This window comes from Poromitra crassiceps (assembly GCF_964638095.1).
Source record: "Poromitra crassiceps genome assembly, chromosome: 13".
NCBI lineage: Eukaryota > Metazoa > Chordata > Actinopteri > Beryciformes > Melamphaidae > Poromitra > Poromitra crassiceps.
This window is the reverse complement of record NC_139644.1, coordinates 37,830,288-37,849,107: the sequence shown is the minus strand read 5'-3', so window position 1 is coordinate 37,849,107 and position 18,820 is coordinate 37,830,288.

The following is an 18,820-nucleotide window of genomic DNA, read 5'->3' as shown; positions in this document are numbered from 1 at the left end:
CTGCCGTGACCTTTCAACTTCAGCTGACCCCACCTGGAGACGGCCCTCCCCGACCCAACCCCCCCCCCCCCCCCTACCTCCTCCATGTGAGGGGCACGAAGTTATGAATCCTACTATGGTACAGGACTTAACTCCGCCTCTGATTGGCTTGACGATGACGGTTCTCGCATAGCCCTCTCTGAAGTTTTAGCCGTTCTGGTGTCTTCGGCAAGTTGGCTTGCTTGCAGTTGTTAAGCCACAGTGATTTCTTCTAACTGCAGTCCATTTGTTCACAGTATAGGTAGCAATAGCCACTAGCCAGCCACTTAGGGCCAGGTCTGAATTAGACCTACAAGAATGCATAATGTAACACCCACCACAAGTCACTAACATAAGGAATGGCAATCAAGGAGGTAAAGACTAATTTTTTTTACGAGGCTACAAAAGTTCAACTTGATGATTTATATTCGCCACATTAACCTTGCTATAGTAGCCTTCCCAGCTATCAGGGCAGGGCCAAAATTCCACCAAAGCACCCCTCTGCTCACTATAATCTAGTCTAGTCTTACCCCTCGGCTCACTATAATCTAGTCTAGTCTTACCCCTCTGCTCACTATAATCTAGTCTAGTCTTACCCCTCTCTGCTCACTATAATCTAGTCTAGTCTTACCCCTCTGCTCACTATAATCTAGTCTAGTCTTACCCCTCTGCTCACTATAATCTAGTCTAGTTTTACCCCTCTGCTCACTATAATCTAGTGTAGTCTTGCACGCTAGGTGAGTTGAGTTAACTTTCCACACGTGATTAAGTGCAATGCAAATGCAAAGACTGCTGGCTCCTCTTCTTTCAGCAAGGGCGCAACGTCATCATCAGGCCAGGCCAATCAGAGGCAGAGGAGGGCGGGCCATGCCTGCAGCATAGTAGGATTCGTAAGTCCGCGACCCACACCTCCCTCCTACATATGCGAGGGCATGGCAGGACAGCGCCCCCTATCTTCTTCACCATGAATGTACAACAGCTGACATCCTGACCCTCCAACACACACACACACACACACACACACACACACACACACACACACACACACACACACACACACACACACACACACTGCACCCAGACCACCACTTCATACTTTGGATTTTCCCTTCCAAACCAAGAACTTCCCATTCACTGCAAGTTTATTCCTACGACTACACGACTACGATGATCAATCCTCTCCTACTTACTTGTTTCTATATGGATATTATGACAACCTATTTATGCAGCTGCCAGTCACAAGCTTTCTCTCTTTTTTTTGCTTTTTATTAGTCTCCGCTCTTCGTTGTTTAATGAGTTGTTCTCAACCGTAGTGTCAAATTCTCACTGCCAGACTGTCTGTAGATCTCCGGGGGGAAGAAAAGGGGGGGTGGTTTACTTTTTAAATGATTGATATCGCAAAATTAAATCAAATTGTGGTGCTTTTGAAATGACATAACTCCTTGGTTGACACCTTTCTATGAAGTATTATGTTGATAGGACATAGGCTTAAGTGTCGCCATAAAAACTATGTTCATAAAGTCTCATGCCACTATAACAACATCATAGTGATTTATGAGTGGCTACGAAGATCATTTATAATGTTTCAGTTCATAATGTTTTAGAACATCCCCTGTTAAAAGCTGTCTTATAACACACCTATAAGGCATTAAGATGTCATGATTGTAGTCTATTCTCATCTCATTCATGTGTTTTGCTGAAGGTCAAATGAGATGCTTGCTCCTCATGTATTATTCCTATACATCTTTATAAACCACTTTTTCTCTGCTTCAAATGAGCCACTAAAAACCTTTCTCAATGTAGACGGAGGAGTTTGAATGCATTATAGATTCTACAAGCCGCGGTGAACAAATAGTTATGAAACATTATAATTGAGCTTTATAGCTGATTATAAATCAATGGTGCTTACACATACTGTAGTGTCAATGCATTTAGAGTTAAGTATAGCCGCACTTCCAATGTCCTATACTTCATAGAAAATGTCACACTTGTACAGACTCGTAGATCCTCTTGTCTGTAAGAGATATTGAAAGACGAACTCTATATTGATTTTCTTTCTTTCTAAAAACTGATGCATGGTGTTTTGGAAGCGAGCGTATTAATTATTTAAGAGAAACGCCTGGCCCGGAAACACACGAAACATCCCACCAGACCAAATCTACAGACAAAAGATGTGCACAGAAGAACCAAAACCTAGAGGCCAAGAAAAGGTTCCCAATGATGGATATTCTGAGAGCAAACCTCAGCGAGGAAACTTTACAGCGCTCTTTCAAGTCGACTCCAACTCCTCCAGTGTTCAAGGCTTTGGACGTTACATAAGGCTGAGCTATCGACTCAACATTCTGGAGATAACAGCGGCCGACCCATTGTTGTTTTGTGTCAAGCGTTGCCAGGTCGGGGGTGTCGACGGCGTTCTGTTTGTGTGTCTCTGGGGGGGGGGGGCGTTACCTGGGGGGGGGGGGGGGGGGTTACCGCTCCCTCTCCTCCTTAGCTACAGGCCCTACAGACCACACACACACACACTGACATGACACACATGCACACACACTACGCCACACACACACACACACTGACATGGCACATGCACACACACTACGCCACACTGTTGCAGTCGCGTTCGACCCCACACTCCAGTTTGAGTCCTGGACACATTTGCAGGACTCATGACTCGACTTGAACGTGAGCACCGATGACTCAGACTGGGACTCGGAAGTTGGAGACTCAGACTCATTTTAATAAGACAGTTTGTAATAGGCTCTAATAATTGGCAATGGCATTAGATATTGTTGCCATAATACCGTGACGTTATTCAATTTGGTGCAGGGGGCAGGCACGTGCGTGCGTTCCACCTACACGTGGCTTCACGCTCATGCTCAGTAACTCCGGACTGGGACTCAGGGAATGGGTACTTGACTCGGACTCTTCTTTGGTGACTTGGACTTGGAGTGGGACTCGAACACGGGGGGACTCGAGACTCGACTCTACAACACTGCTACGCCGACAGCCGAGCAAAGCCGCCCTCCACACAGGTACAGACGACAGACCCCTTTAACTCATTAACTTATTGACTTTATTTATTTATTTATTTATTTATGAACTCCTTCCTCTTATGGTGAGGAGCGCTGCCACCTTAGGCCGCCATCTTCCTCTTCTTACTACCCCCCAGAAAGAATATATATATATATATATATATATATATATACAGTATATTACAAACTGCTACACCTTGCCAGATCACCATCTATACTGCCTTGTACACAGTTTCCTTAAAACCAGAATGTAAACATGTGGCATGAGGTTAGGAGCCTGGTTAAACCATCCTGATCATGTGACCTCGCATTCGGTTTCGCTCTACATATCAATCCGGACCTCCACCCGCCCACAGCGATTTCCTGAAATGACAATGTAATCAGCCAATCAGGGACTGCGTTGTAGTTGACAACATCACTGGCAAAACGGTAATGGCGTCTCCCAAAGCAACGAGCAGTGACGTTATCGTTATGAGTAAGAACAGCCATAAGTGCAGAAATAGACTCAATAAGAACAAGATCTCAACGGAAAAGGCGTTTTCGGCGCTCTTCCGACTGGATTCGGCGACGCCGATTGGCTGAAGGAGTTGTCTGTCAAGGCAAGTACTCCCGAAATTGCTGGGGGCAGCTGGAAGTGCAGACTGGTCTGTGTGTGAGGTCACATGATCAGGATGGTTTTTTTACCAGGCTACAGTGGCGCCGGAACGAGTTTGCAATAAGGGGGACACAATATTTTTTTTTTTTTTTTTTTTTTTCAATTTTTTTTTTCAAATTTTTTTTTTTTATTGGCGCCGACGAAAAATTGACGTTTCTATAGACGTTTGGATGATTTTTAGCCATATTTAGATGAATATCTCATTTTAAATTAACATTAGGATTATACTGTAGTGATGTAATTATTCAGTATTTTTCCTTTTCTCACTCACTTGGTGACCTGCTCTCCCTTTAGGTCATTTCATAATTACACTACAACAGAGAGCAAAACAGGCAGAAACACTGAACTTATTATTATTATTATTATTATCACTTCGAAACACAGTGCAAAACTTGTCATCTCAACACAAAAATAAAATAACAATAACCGTATACGATTATAGCAGCAGCCAATGACAGTGAGTGCAGTACAGAGTCCAGGTCTGTCTGTCTCTCAGGTGTAATAATCCCACAATGATCACGGCTTTAACAAGTGTCACAGGCTGTGTAAACAGTGTAAAGTGGGCTCTCTGTAACTTGATCCCTGGGTCTGTCTGTCTCAGGTGTAATAATCCCACAATGATCACGGCTTTAACAAGCATCACAGGCTGTGTAAACAGTGTAAAGTGGGCTCTAAGCGCCAGGGGCAGTTGGCCCCTCAGATTTAAAAAAAAAAATTTTTTTTTTTTTTTTTTTTTTTTTAGGGGGACCAAATTTTAAGGGGGACAAAATGTCCCCATGTCCCCCTTGTTCCGGCGCCAGTGCCAGGCTAAGAGGTTAGGACGTCACCAGTGACCCCAGAACTGACCTGTGTGTGTGTGTGTGTGTGTGTGTGTGTGTGTGTGTGTCTGTGCGCGCGCGCATGCGTGCGTGCGGATGCGTACACGCGTGTGTGGGTGGGAGAGTGTCAACTTCCCATGTGGATTGCCAAGCATACACAATACACACACACATGCACGGACACACACACACCACGCACACACGCAAGAGGCTCAGGTCAGAGCAGATGAAAGACACACACTGCTTAGTGAGGAGGTGTATGAGGGGAGGAGCGGCAAGGAGGTGGGATTCTGACTCGGGACAGATGATGTAAGAGTTATCATGGTACACACATATTCATCCAGATGCCCCAGTTCCTCAAAATTTGATCAATCCATTTGATCATGTTGGTTCTGCGATTGTAACCCCGAATATTTGCATTTTCCCTCTTTTTTTTATTCAATTTTAGGGCTGGGTATCGATACGCGGTACCTTTAAGACAGTGGTTCTCAAAGTGGGGTCCGGGGACCCCAGGGGTCCTTGGGGGAATTCCAGGGGGGCCCCCAGCAAAAAGGGGAATCATTTATTTTCACTATAATCCCTATAAAATGACTATTTGTGTCATCATGGCTTTCATAGACTTTCTGTAATAAAACATCTAAAAGCAAAAGTCTTACAAAATCGGGGTCTGTGGTCTAATGTGTGTCAGTTTAGGGCTTTGAGAACCACTGCTTTAAGATATCGACCAAAATAAGCCAGTAGGCGACCAAGTAGTATCAAAACTTCTCCAGTAAGACGATACCTGCATTCCATCCTTTTTGTACACAGATCTAGGGGGGGGGATTACAATTTGTTCTGCTCGCAGCCAATCACGGCAAGTGTTCTTTGATTGAATGCGATGTGTGATTGGCTCACTAGCGCAGCAGCTACAACCCATACAGTCTGCGGTGGCGAACTCAAGCGCAGTGTTTGTGAGTGTATGGGAGTTGGCAGTTCAGCGTGCCAAGATGCCACCACAACATTCAAAAGCTATCAGGTTGGTATCAGTATCACTTCAAGCGTATTTGTATTTGTACTGGTATAGTAGTTTTTTTTAACAGTACCCAGCCCTACTTAATTTGAATGATTACATGGTCCAAGATGTGGTAATACATTGTTTCTCTTCTTATTTAAAAAAAAAAATGCAAGTGCACCTATGTGAGAATAGCACTGTTCATACTTCTACTTGAAAAAACATTTGCATTTTGCATATGCAAGGCTTCCATCTCGTGATTGTAACATAGGCCAAGGAAACCAGACATGTTACTTTGCTGTCACTTGCTGGATCTTCAAAAAGTCAACCCAAAACTTCAACTGCTACAGTGATATACTGTAAATGTGTCACCATGTAACTGAAGGGAGGCCAGTTAATTTACAGTAATATACTGTAAATGTGTCACCATGTAACTGAAGGGAGGCCAGTTCATTTACAATAATATACTGTAAATGTGTCACCATGTAACTGAAGGGAGGCCAGTTAATTTACAATAATATACTGTAAATGTGTCACCATGTAACTGAAGGGATGCCAGTTAATTTACAATAATATACTGTAAATGTGTCACCATGTAACTGAAGGGAGGCCAGTTGATTTACAATAATATACTGTAAATGTGTCACCATGTAACTGAAGGGATGCCAGTTAATTTACAATAATATACTGTAAATGTGTCACCATGTAACTGAAGGGAGGCCAGTTAATTTACAATAATATACTGTAAATGTGTCACCATGTAACTGAAGGGAGGCCAGTTAATTTACAATAATATACTGTAAATGTGTCACCATGTAACTGAAGGGAGGCCAGTTAATTTACAATAATATACTGTAAATGTGTCACCATGTAACTGAAGGGAGGCCAGTTAATTTACAATAATATACTGTAAATGTGTCACCATGTAACTGAAGGGAGGCCAGTTAATTTACAATAATATACTGTAAATGTGTCACCATGTAACTGAAGGGAGGCCAGTGAATTTGCTTGTGTAGTTCAAGAGGAAGCATTATGCAACATTACAACTACAGATGGAGCTATTTTAGAAGTCCCACATTTTACAGAGTGGTTCACAGACTGTCGCTCCATCCCCTTTTTAGAATTGTTTTGTTATTTATTTACTATTACTGTATTATTATTTTCTTCTTCTTCTTCTTCTTGCTGTCGGAAACTACAAGAAAGTGTCTGTTAACTAATTGGCTGAGGGACATTGGACCTGTGTGTAACAATGTACTGTAGTAATTTGATCCTGCTGTGTAACAAGATAAACACATTAAGAGGGATTTTTACAATGGCTACCACTGTACAAGGAACTGAAGACCCAGCGGTGATGTGGACAGCTTTTCCGGTGTTTTCATCCTGGTAGCTTTGTTAGAAACTGTATCCCTCTTTTGATTATCAATATTGGTACTTTTGCCATTTAGGGGCTCAATACACATTTGGGAGCCCAACCCTTTGCTGTAGAAACCAAGCTGTAGACCATCTGACCACATGTTTCAACCCTGCTCAGCTCGCATAACACCACTGGAAAAGCCACAAACCCCTCCCACTGGAGTCTCACAGGGACCTAAAGCAAACGCTCCAAAAGTATGTGAGGAGTCCCGAGACGGCTTGTCCCCGGTCAGTTTTCTGTACGGCTACTGTAACTTTACTTGTTTGTTTAGTTTTTATATAATCTGAGCGTGTGTATGTATGTTATTACTATTATTATTACAACAACAACATAAAACCTTGTCTAAATATCTAGCGACGTATTCCTTGTGAGAGTGCTTTTGGACAAAATTATTATGCATCAGATCAAGTCCTAGTTTAAAGATCACAATGAGCAATAAATTAAAGATCATTTTTTATTGAATGTTTTACAAAAACATTTATCTTACTGAATAAAGTAGAGGATTTTTAGACAACTTGGATGTCTTTTTTTGTGTGTGCTGTGTCTGCTTCTCTGTAAGTACCAAAAATGTTTATCTCTAAAGAGAGAGAAACAGAGGTAGAGGGAGGAAATGATGAAGATAAGTCATATTAGTTATACTGTATATTAGTTGCACAAACATTTCAAAATATAAAAAAAAATAACCGCCCCGCGACTCTCTATGACATCCTATCCCTAGCTATAGCCCCTTTTCCATAGCACCGCCCCCTTCTTTGATCCGGATCGTATTTGCACCAAAGTTGAATAGGCTCTTTCTTGGCCCATGCTACACCCTTCCACCAAGTTGAATGAACATTTCTCCATAACGCTGCTAAACGACAGACAAACGGCACCGAAAACACCAGCAAGGGCAAATCTTTGCTAGTTTCTACAGTACCACTCAAAAGCTCCCCTTTCTTTTAATTACCACTCGGTCAGTACATGAAAGGACGTGTTGCAGCGACAGTGGTCATTCAAAAAAAGGGGGCTTTTGAGTGTTTGAAAGTTTGAAACTAGCAAAGATTTGCACTTGCACTTGGGCATTACATAAAGCAAGAGGCAGAGAGAGAGAGTAGCTAGTAGCTCCACACTGCTTCTCTGTCCTCCTCCGCTCCCATCGCCTCTCATCCATAATAGAAACCAGGAGATAGCTATAGGAGGGCCCTCTGCCTGTGTCTCTCCTCCCCTTCCATTTTCTTCTCTCTCTCCCTGTGTGTCAGTGTCTCTCATCCCTTTCCATTTTCTTCTCTATTCCCATCTAGGCTTTTTGCCCCTCTTCTGTTTTGCCACACACCTAAGCTAGCTGGCTGGAAGGTTAGCCACACATCTAAGCTAGCTGGCTGGAAGGTTAGCCACACACCTAAGCTAGCTGGCTGGAAGGTTAGCCACACATCTAAGCTAGCTGGCTGGAAGGTTAGCCACACACCTAAGCTAGCTGGCTGGAAGGTTAGCCACACATCTAAGCTAGCTGGCTGGAAGGTTAGCCACACACCTAAGCTAGCTGGCTGGAAGGTTAGCCACACATCTAAGCTAGCTGGCTGGAAGGTTAGCCACACATCTAAGCTAGCTGGCTGGAAGGTTAGCCACACATCTAAGCTAGCTGGCTGGAAGGTTAGCCACACACCTAAGCTAGCTGGCTGGAAGGTTAGCCACACATCTAAGCTAGCTGGCTGGAAGGTTAGCCACACACCTAAGCTAGCTGGCTGGAAGGTTAGCCACACATCTAAGCTAGCTGGCTGGAAGGTTAGCCACACATCTAAGCTAGCTGGCTGGAAGGTTAGCCACACATCTAAGCTAGCTGGCTGGTAGGTTAGCCACACACCTAAGCTAGCTGGCTGGAAGGTTAGCCACACACCTAAGCTAGCTGGCTGGAAGGTTAGCCACACATCTAAGCTAGCTGGCTGGAAGGTTAGCCACACATCTAAGCTAGCTGGCTGGAAGGTTAGCCACACACCTAAGCTAGCTGGCTGGAAGGTTAGCCACACATCTAAGCTAGCTGGCTGGAAGGTTAGCCACACATCTAAGCTAGCTGGCTGGAAGGTTAGCCACACACCTAAGCTAGCTGGCTGGAAGGTTAGCCACACACCTAAGCTAGCTGGCTGGAAGGTTAGCCACACATCTAAGCTAGCTGGCTGGAAGGTTAGCCACACATCTAAGCTAGCTGGCTGGAAGGTTAGCCACACATCTAAAGGCGTTTACAGACTCATCCGTCAGAGCCTCCCCCCGCACCTCCCCGTATGACGGCGGGTGGACGCCGTCGGCTGACGGGGGCTCCTCCAAAATGTAACTCGGCGACGACGATACGTGCGTGACGTCAGCTGCATGAGAGTTGTGATTGGCCGTTGCCTTGGGCCGCATACGTATATGCGGTGACGCGCATACTGCAACATCGCGTGCTCCACGTCAATTTCCTCATTATATTGTAAGATAATGTCCAGCACTGCCAATAAACCAAGAGCATCCAACGCCGCCGCCATGATTGAAAGTTCTGGGTAAACAGCGAGATTACGTCATAGTAGTGCGCCACGACCCGCCTAGTGCACCCGAAGCCACCTAGTGTGTTGGAGGTTTACTGCAACCAGACTGACGTCCTAGCATGTAGGGCTCACTGGCGCCGGCAGACGGCGAGATGGCTCCAATTCGAGGCGGACGGACGAGTCTGTTGTGGCCTTAAGCTAGCTGGCTGGACGGTTAGCCACATATCTAAGCTATCTGGCTGGAAGGTTAGCCACACATCTAAGCTATCTGGCTGGAAGGTTAGCCACACATCTAAGCTAGCTGGCTGGAAGGTTAGCCACACATCTAAGCTATCTGGCTGGAAGGTTAGCCACACATCTAAGCTAGCTGGCTGGAAGGTTAGCCACACATCTAAGCTATCTGGCTGGAAGGTTAGCCACACATCTAAGCTATCTGGCTGGAAGGTTAGCCACACATATAAGGATAATTAGCATTGTCTCACCACTAGCAGCATTACCCTATATCTTCGCTAATTGGGTGCACATTTTTATTGCTAAATGTTATGGTTAGACTCAATTTACTTCTCTTGTCATGATGTAGCCTATGTTAGATGTTTTGATATATTTTCCATTCTTGTTGTCATTGAGAGAAAGGGGGGTTATGCTGCATTCATTTATGGCCAGAGCTGGCAAGTGGCAAACGCATCATCTACTCTGACCTATGGGGTTTCAGGCTTCAAGGCTTCAAGTTGCAAAACAATGGATGCTAATAGATGTTAGCTGTCTAAGCTAACAATTAATAACAACATTAATGTTTAATTGTATGGGTTTATCCTACTATTGTATTGGTATGCTGATTGGTCTGAAAGCTTACTATTGTTGAAAAGAAAAGAAAAAATGCATCAAAAATGTATTTTAAATTCATACAATCGTGGGTGGCAATGTTGAAATGATGTCAAATGACGCGCTGGTAGCAACTAGGGGTTGAGAAATCATACCCAAGTTTGCGAGTAGGAACTCCGAGTTAACGTGTTGTTTTATTAAATTTTTGCTAGCAAGTGGCAATCTGCGACCTCAGAGTTATAAACGAACGCTGCATCAACTACGGGGAGTGTCACATGGTGAAGTGTATTCCAGTCATCGTGCAGCTTGCCGATCATGGACCAATACAGAGCCAAAGTCATGCCCACTTCCGGTTTAGGCATACACACCAAGAGCTTTCATCCACCATTTATTTTCCCATAGACATTTCATAAAAGGCTTACAAAAATAGTTTTACATGGTGAAACCAAGTGATTCAGCTAGAATCAAGAGAGACCCTGATCTCACCCTAGTTGCTTCTGGCTGCAAAAAAACAAGATGGCAACGGTCAAAATGTCAATGGCCAGGCTTCAAAATGGGAGATGGCTGACGTCACAGTGGCTATGTCCATATTTGTATCCAGTCTATGGGAATAGAAGGAGAGGGGCATGATGGGATGACTGAGTCTGTCTGCTTTTTATGGGTCAGCTCCCCTCAATCCCTGCAACACACACGCACACACAGACACACAGACACACACACACACACACACACACACACACACACACACACACACACACACACACAAAAGACAGACACAGACACACAAAAGCATGCACTAATACTCAATCCCCCCTGACCCTCGCCGCTAAATCCTCACCCCCATTGTCCCTTTCCCCCTATTATCCTTTCCCAGAAATCCTCAACACACACACACACACACACACACACACACCGTCCCATCTCCTCTCTCTGTTTTAGGGCTAATGCACTGGTTAATGGCCGTCTCTAACCCCCTGTTCTGTTCGCTCTCAAATTACACACACACACACACACACACACACATACACACACAAACGTGCATACCAGCATTGGTATACTGGTGAACGTACATTAGAGTTGCAGTGATTAGTCGATTGATCAATTAGTTGATCAGCAAAAAAAATATCGCAAACTATTTGATAATCACTTTAAACTTCTGGTTTTCTGGTTTCTTTAGTCTTCTATGGACAAAACAAGACATTTGAGACGTCATCTTGAGCATCATGCACTCACACAGACACATGAATGCAGCCCTAGGCCTACATGTACATTATGCACAATGCACACACACACACACACACACACACACACACACACACACACACACAACACACACACACACACGGCATCCTATTTGCCAGATTAGAATGTCAGCATTGCATTTTGAGAATATAAGATAATGAAGGTTATACGTGGCGATCGACCTCCTGAGGTTTAAGTAGGTCAAAGGCACGGGATGATGACGTGGACCCGCCGTGCTGTAGTGTTCCTGACTTGTAACTTTCTCATCATGAGAGAGCTGGTTTGAATCCTGACCAAAACATAACCCTAACGCTGACCAACTTTGTTTTTACTTGCCTAAACACAACCAAGATGTTTTCCCTGGACACTGTCTAAACGTAACCGGCGATTCGAGCCGTGCCTCCCACGACACGTTACCGGACCAAACCGGGCCGGCCGGTAGCCGCGAGTCGCGGTAGCTGAGGCTCCTGCAACTTGTGCGGGCAAGAGAGGAAGAGCTGGTGTCGGTGCTGGAGGACAGAAATGTCCATATTTCGCATTTTCCTGGAAGGACATTTCAAATATGAACATTTCCATGGATTCTATAGACCAAATCACCGTGACGTCACCATGTAAACAAATTTACTTCCGGGTACCACTTGGGGAAGGCGGCAGGTTTAAATGTGCGTGTTGTCAAATAAATGCTGTCAAACCCTCTCGCTGTTTTCGGCCGACTACTTTCAATTTAAATGGTTAAACGGTTGGTAAACATGCTTGTCCGACGTATCTAGCCTTTCTTCTGTGTTTGTTTGATGTAGTGTTAGCTAGCTAATAACGTTTGTTTGTCTGTCAAACTCGCTGTTTTTTTGCAGACTTGTTAACGTTACAGACAGAGCTACTAACCTCGCGTCACCAGGCTCTTCTCGGTGAGAAAGAGCTACTGACGCCACGTTAATTTAATTTAGCTTCAAGTCTACTCTGGTCTGGTCCAACAGGTAAATTAGCTAGTCTGGTCTCCACTAACGTTAGTGAAAGTGTTGTTATGAATGATATTAAACAACAACACAACACGGACGAACCATTTTTGTCTTCTTTGTCTGTTTTTGTCTTCAACACGTCAGTTTGTGCCGTCCACCGCCATTATAATGTGTGGACCTCAGGGGTACCCGGAAGTAAATGTAAACATCCCCGCTGATTAGGTCTATTGTATCCTGGTGATTGGGTTGCATAAGGACACATCATTCACACAGTGAAAGAGAACCAATCCTTAATACACATTATGCTGGTGGTGGTAGCCTACTCTCTCTCAGATTCTCTCTCTCTCTCACACACACACACACACACAGACACACACAGACACACACACAGACACACAGACACACACACACACACACACACACACACACACACACACACACACACACACACACACAAACCTATCTGTGCTGCTGAGGCCACCAGATGCCATCTAATCTAAAGAGATGTAATCCACTCAGTCAAGCACCTTCTCTCTCTCTCTCTCTCTCTCTCTCTCCATCTCTCTGTCTCTCTCTCCATCTCTCTGTCTCTCTCCATCTCTCTCTCCATCTCTCTGTCTCTCTCTCCATCTCTCCGTCTCTCTCTCCATCTCTCTGTCTCTCTCCATCTCTCTCTCCATCTCTCTGTCTCTCTCTCCATCTCTCTGTCTCTCTCCATCTCTCTCTCCATCTCTCTGTCTCTCCATCTCTCCATCTCTCTCTCCATCTCTCTCTCTCTCTCTCTCTCTCTCTCTGTCTCTCTCTCTCTCTCTCTCTCTCTCTCTCTCTCTCTCCGCAGTCTCTCATTCTTTAGGGATTCCAACATCTCCAATAATCTTGAGGGTTCATCGGCCAGAGAGCTGCAGCTCAGACACTCACATTCAGTGATATCCAGATGTAGCCGTTACAGCTCTATGCAGCTCTGTGCAGATTTTAGTGCACACAGTCTGTGCCACACATGGCACACAGTCTGCATGCAGCAGTGACCTGCACACATGGCACACAGTCTGCATGCAGCAGTGACCTGCACACATGGCACACAGTCTGCATGCAGCAGTGACCTGCACACATGGCACACAGTCTGCATGCAGCAGTGACCTGCACACATGGAACACAGTCTGCATGCAGCAGTGACCTGCACACATGGCACACAGTCTGCATGCAGCAGTGACCTGCACACATGGAACACAGTCTGCATGCAGCAGTGACCTGCACACATGGCACACAGTCTGCATGCAGCAGTGACCTGCACACATGGAACACAGTCTGCATGCAGCAGTGACCTGCACACATGGCACACAGTCTGCATGCAGCAGTGACCTGCAGCCACACATGACACACAGTCTGCATGCAGCAGTGACCTGCAGCCACACATGGCACACAGTCTGCATGCAGCAGTGACCTGCAGCCACACATGGCACACAGTCTGCATGCAGCAGTGACCTGCAGCCACACATGGCACACAGTCTGCATGCAGCAGTAACCTGCAGCCACACATGGCACACAGTCTGCATGCAGCAGTGACCTGCAGCTACACATGGCACACAGTCTGCATGCAGCAGTAACCTGCAGCCACACATGGCACACAGTCTGCATGCAGCAGTAACCTGCAGCCACACATGGCACACAGTCTGCATGCAGCAGTGACCTGCACACATGGCACACAGTCTGCATGCAGCAGTGACCTGCACACATGGCACACAGTCTGCATGCAGCAATGACCTGCTGCCACACATGGCACACAGTCTGCATGCAGCAATGACCTGCTGCCACACATGGCACACAGTCTGCATGCAGCAATGACCTGCACACATGGCACACAGTCTGCATGCAGCAGTGACCTGCTGCCACACATGGCACACAGTCTGCATGCAGCAATGACCTGCACACATGACACACAGTCTGCATGCAGCAGTGACCTGCAGCCACACATGACACACAGTCTGCATGCAGCAGTGACCTGCAGCCACACATGACACACAGTCTGCATGCAGCAGTGACCTGCAGCCACACATGACACACAGTCTGCATGCAGCAGTGACCTGCAGCCACACATGACACACAGTCTGCATGCAGCAATGACCTGCTGCCACACATGACACACAGTCTGCATGCAGCAGTGACCTGCAGCCACACATGACACACAGTCTGCATGCAGCAGTGACCTGCAGCCACACATGACACACAGTCTGCATGCAGCAGTGACCTGCAGCCACACATGGCACACAGTCTGCATGCAGCAGTGACCTGCAGCCACACATGACACACAGTCTGCATGCAGCAGTGACCTGCAGCCACACATGGCACACAGTCTGCATGCAGCAGTGACCTGCAGCCACACATGACACACAGTCTGCATGCAGCAATGACCTGCTGCCACACATGACACACAGTCTGCATGCAGCAGTGACCTGCAGCCACACATGACACACAGTCTGCATGCAGCAATGACCTGCTGCCACACATGACACACAGTCTGCATGCAGCAGTGACCTGCAGCCACACATGACACACAGTCTGCATGCAGCAGTGACCTGCAGCCACACATGACACACAGTCTGCATGCAGCAATGACCTGCTGCCACACATGACACACAGTCTGCATGCAGCAGTGACCTGCAGCCACACATGACACACAGTCTGCATGCAGCAGTGACCTGCAGCCACACATGACACACAGTCTGCATGCAGCAGTGACCTGCAGCCACACATGGCACACAGTCTGCATGCAGCAGTGACCTGCAGCCACACATGACACACAGTCTGCATGCAGCAGTGACCTGCAGCCACACATGGCACACAGTCTGCATGCAGCAGTGACCTGCAGCCACACATGACACACAGTCTGCATGCAGCAATGACCTGCAGCCACACATGGCACACAGTCTGCATGCAGCAATGACCTGCAGCCACACATGGCACACAGTCTGCATGCAGCAATGACCTGCACACATGGCACACAGTCTGCATGCAGCAGTGACCTGCACACATGGCACACAGTCTGCATGCAGCAGTGACCTGCACACATGGCACACAGTCTGCATGCAGCAGTGACCTGCACACATGGCACACAGTCTGCATGCAGCAATGACCTGCACACATGGCACACAGTCTGCATGCAGCAGTGACCTGCAGCCACACATGGCACACAGTCTGCATGCAGCAGTGACCTGCACACATGGCACACAGTCTGCATGCAGCAATGACCTGCACACATGGCACACAGTCTGCATGCAGCAATGACCTGCTGCCACACATGACACACAGTCTGCATGCAGCAATGACCTGCTGCCACACATGACACACAGTTCCTCTGTTTGCCGTCAGAAGGCAAAAAGACATGACTTTTAGTTCGCGTTTCAGCTCCGAGGAACTTCAACAATGGCTTTAGACAATAGACTGGGGTTAGCAATCTGAATTAAACACGGATAATTATGAAATAGGGAGGTATAGCGAGCTTGGATTTGAATAACTTTTAAGATGCAATATAGGTGCAGTTATACTACTGGACAATGTAATATAGGTACAGACAGTTATACTCCTGGACACTTCAGAAAAACCTTTCATCCTGTATATTTGAATTGGTCAGCCAAGCCTGAGTCCCACAGAATCACATTAACAGGAATGGTCAGCTGGCTGTTACAATAAATATTGTATTGTTGGCTGCCATCAATCTTTTTGTCATATTATCATTTGGGAAATAGTTATGGACTAGCAATGTACCCAGCATTGCCTGATATAAATAGGCACAACACAATATAACTGCGCCTTTTGCTTGAAATGATGGTGGTTGCCAGGTGGTTTCCAGGACTTTCCAGATGGTTTTACAACCGGCCCATGACCATCCCCAGATCATAACCCATCGCCCATACGAGGCGGGATGTGGGTGTGAGGTGGTTTCCAAGTGGTTTCCAGGATTTGATGACCTGCCCATGATCTTCCCCGGATCGATAACCCAACGTCATGCAAAATTTCAGACCAATCCAACCTGGGGTGTGGGCGTGCATTAAAGATACACAAGCGGACACGCACACAAAGTCAACTTTATTATATAGAAACCACTCCAGTGGCAGTTATGTTAAATATTGCAACTCCCTGAGACTCTTCTTCTATGAAAAAGAAAAATCCATAATCCAAATTTGTATTGTTATGGCAACAATATTAAGGCAGCCATCATAGTGTTGTAGATTACCAACGTGTGTTGTTCATGTAGCAGTGTGTGTGATCAAGACACACAAGTAAATAATCTAATCTGCATGAACTTTATTGTTAAAACTGATGTGTCTTGACATTGCATCTTAAAATGAATTGAGCATTATGTATTAACCCATTGATACCTGATGCAGCATTTGCGTGTATATCCCTCATTTGTGTGCGTATCCCTTTAAGACCGCGAACCGCGTTAACGCGGTTCGCGGTCTTAAAGGGATACACACACAAATGCTGCATCAGGTATCAATGGGTTAAAGAGGAAGAATGCAGTGGTCTTTCTCACTCACACAGGGATTTTTCATGCAAATGAGCCTGTCACATGCTTTGCCAGCTGTGAGCATCCTGGCAACAGAAAATATACCGTAGCAATGGAAAATAAAATCCTACAACACTGATATTGGCTGCGAAAGCCTGGTGGCCCTTTTTGACCCAGAGCAGAGACTTTAACACATCTCTCACCCACGTTTCCTGACCTTTTTCAGACCTGAACTTGCTGTCACCGCAGTATTTGACGTGTGTGAAAACTGTGCCGAAAATCCATCACTTAAAAGCCCTTTTTACACAGCTGACCAAGGTATTAAAAAAATGCTGTAGCACAGCTGGGATAGAATTAATTGTGATGCATTTCACACAGGCGCTCCTTAGACGCCTTTTACCTGGTATGGTCATATTTCCACTGCGGAGAGGAATCTGTAGTGTAGCTTGGAGAGGAGAGGAATCTGTACTTGGCACATAACAAACTTTCTTTTTTTGTTAAACCTTAAAACCCTACTGGGCCAGTAAATATGGTTATTAACAGATACAAAATCTACTTTCAGGGTTTTAATAAAGGCTATTCTGATACACAATCACTGGCACACACTGGCACTGGCTCAGGTGTGCTCCATCAGTAGCCTAGGTAAACCCAGCCACCACGTGACCTGCTCTCTCAGTTCCCAGTCACTAGCGTCTAGACTCCGGGCCATTCACAACGATTTCTGGGGCGATTGAAAGACCCGCGCAGACCCGCAGCCACCCCGCAGCCAATGAGTGACGGCGTGACTGCCAACATCAGTCCTGCCGTGATCGGCCAATCAGAGAGTGCGTCTTTGTCAATGACGTGTAACAGCTGCAGCGGCTTAGCACTACCTAGCCGTTAGCATTTGGCCTCTCTAAAGCATAGCTCCCGAGCTAGCTACTAGCTGGCTAGCTATATGGCTATGCAACTACGTGAGGAAATTCAAGTGAAAACAGCTGTTGAGGTTGAGGTCTGTTGATCAAAATAACACCTAGCGTTATCGAAATCGGATTTTAGCGGACCATACAAGCCAGGGCTTCAGAGCTGATCACCTGGACACATTTTATGGCGAAATTATCTGATAAACTTGTCTGTGCTGCTCTGTGGTGATCAGCTAATGTCTTCATAGCATTGTGATTATGATTTAATGCATTATGGAAGATAAACGCTGGTTTAACATAATTAAAATAATTCCCTACCAAACATGTAAAGTGACGCTTCTGGGCAGTAGACCATTTGGGCATAACATTATGTAATGTGACATGAGATCACCACATTTCAATAAATATAACGTTTTTGCACATTTGAATGCTGCTGGTCGTTTGTTTAATGCTGTATATATTGGATATTTAAAGCTGATACACTTTACACAATCAAATCTAACTTATTCACAGCAATACACAGTCCAGTAGTACAGTGGGCTAATTGTTTGAATTATATCGAAATATATTTGCATGGTGTAGCATGTAATGCAGATAATGTAGCTAGATACTCTGACACAGAAAGGCAGACAAGCTAGCAGCAGGGATCTTGTCACACTGATTCCAGATAAACTCCTCTGTCTAGCCAGCTATACAATATTGATCAAAATAACACCTATATCGAAATCGGATTTTAGCGGACCATACAAGCCGGGGGGGCTTCAGAGCTGATCACCTGGACACATTTTACGGCGAAATTATCTGATAAACTTGTCTGTGCAGCTCTGTGGTGATCAGCTAATGTCTTCGCATTGTGATTATGATTTAATGCATTATGGAAGATAAACGCTGGAAGGCTGGGTAGCATTAGCTGACGTCATCCAGGCTACAGTAACATTAGGCTATTATAGTTATGAAACGCTGATTCAAAC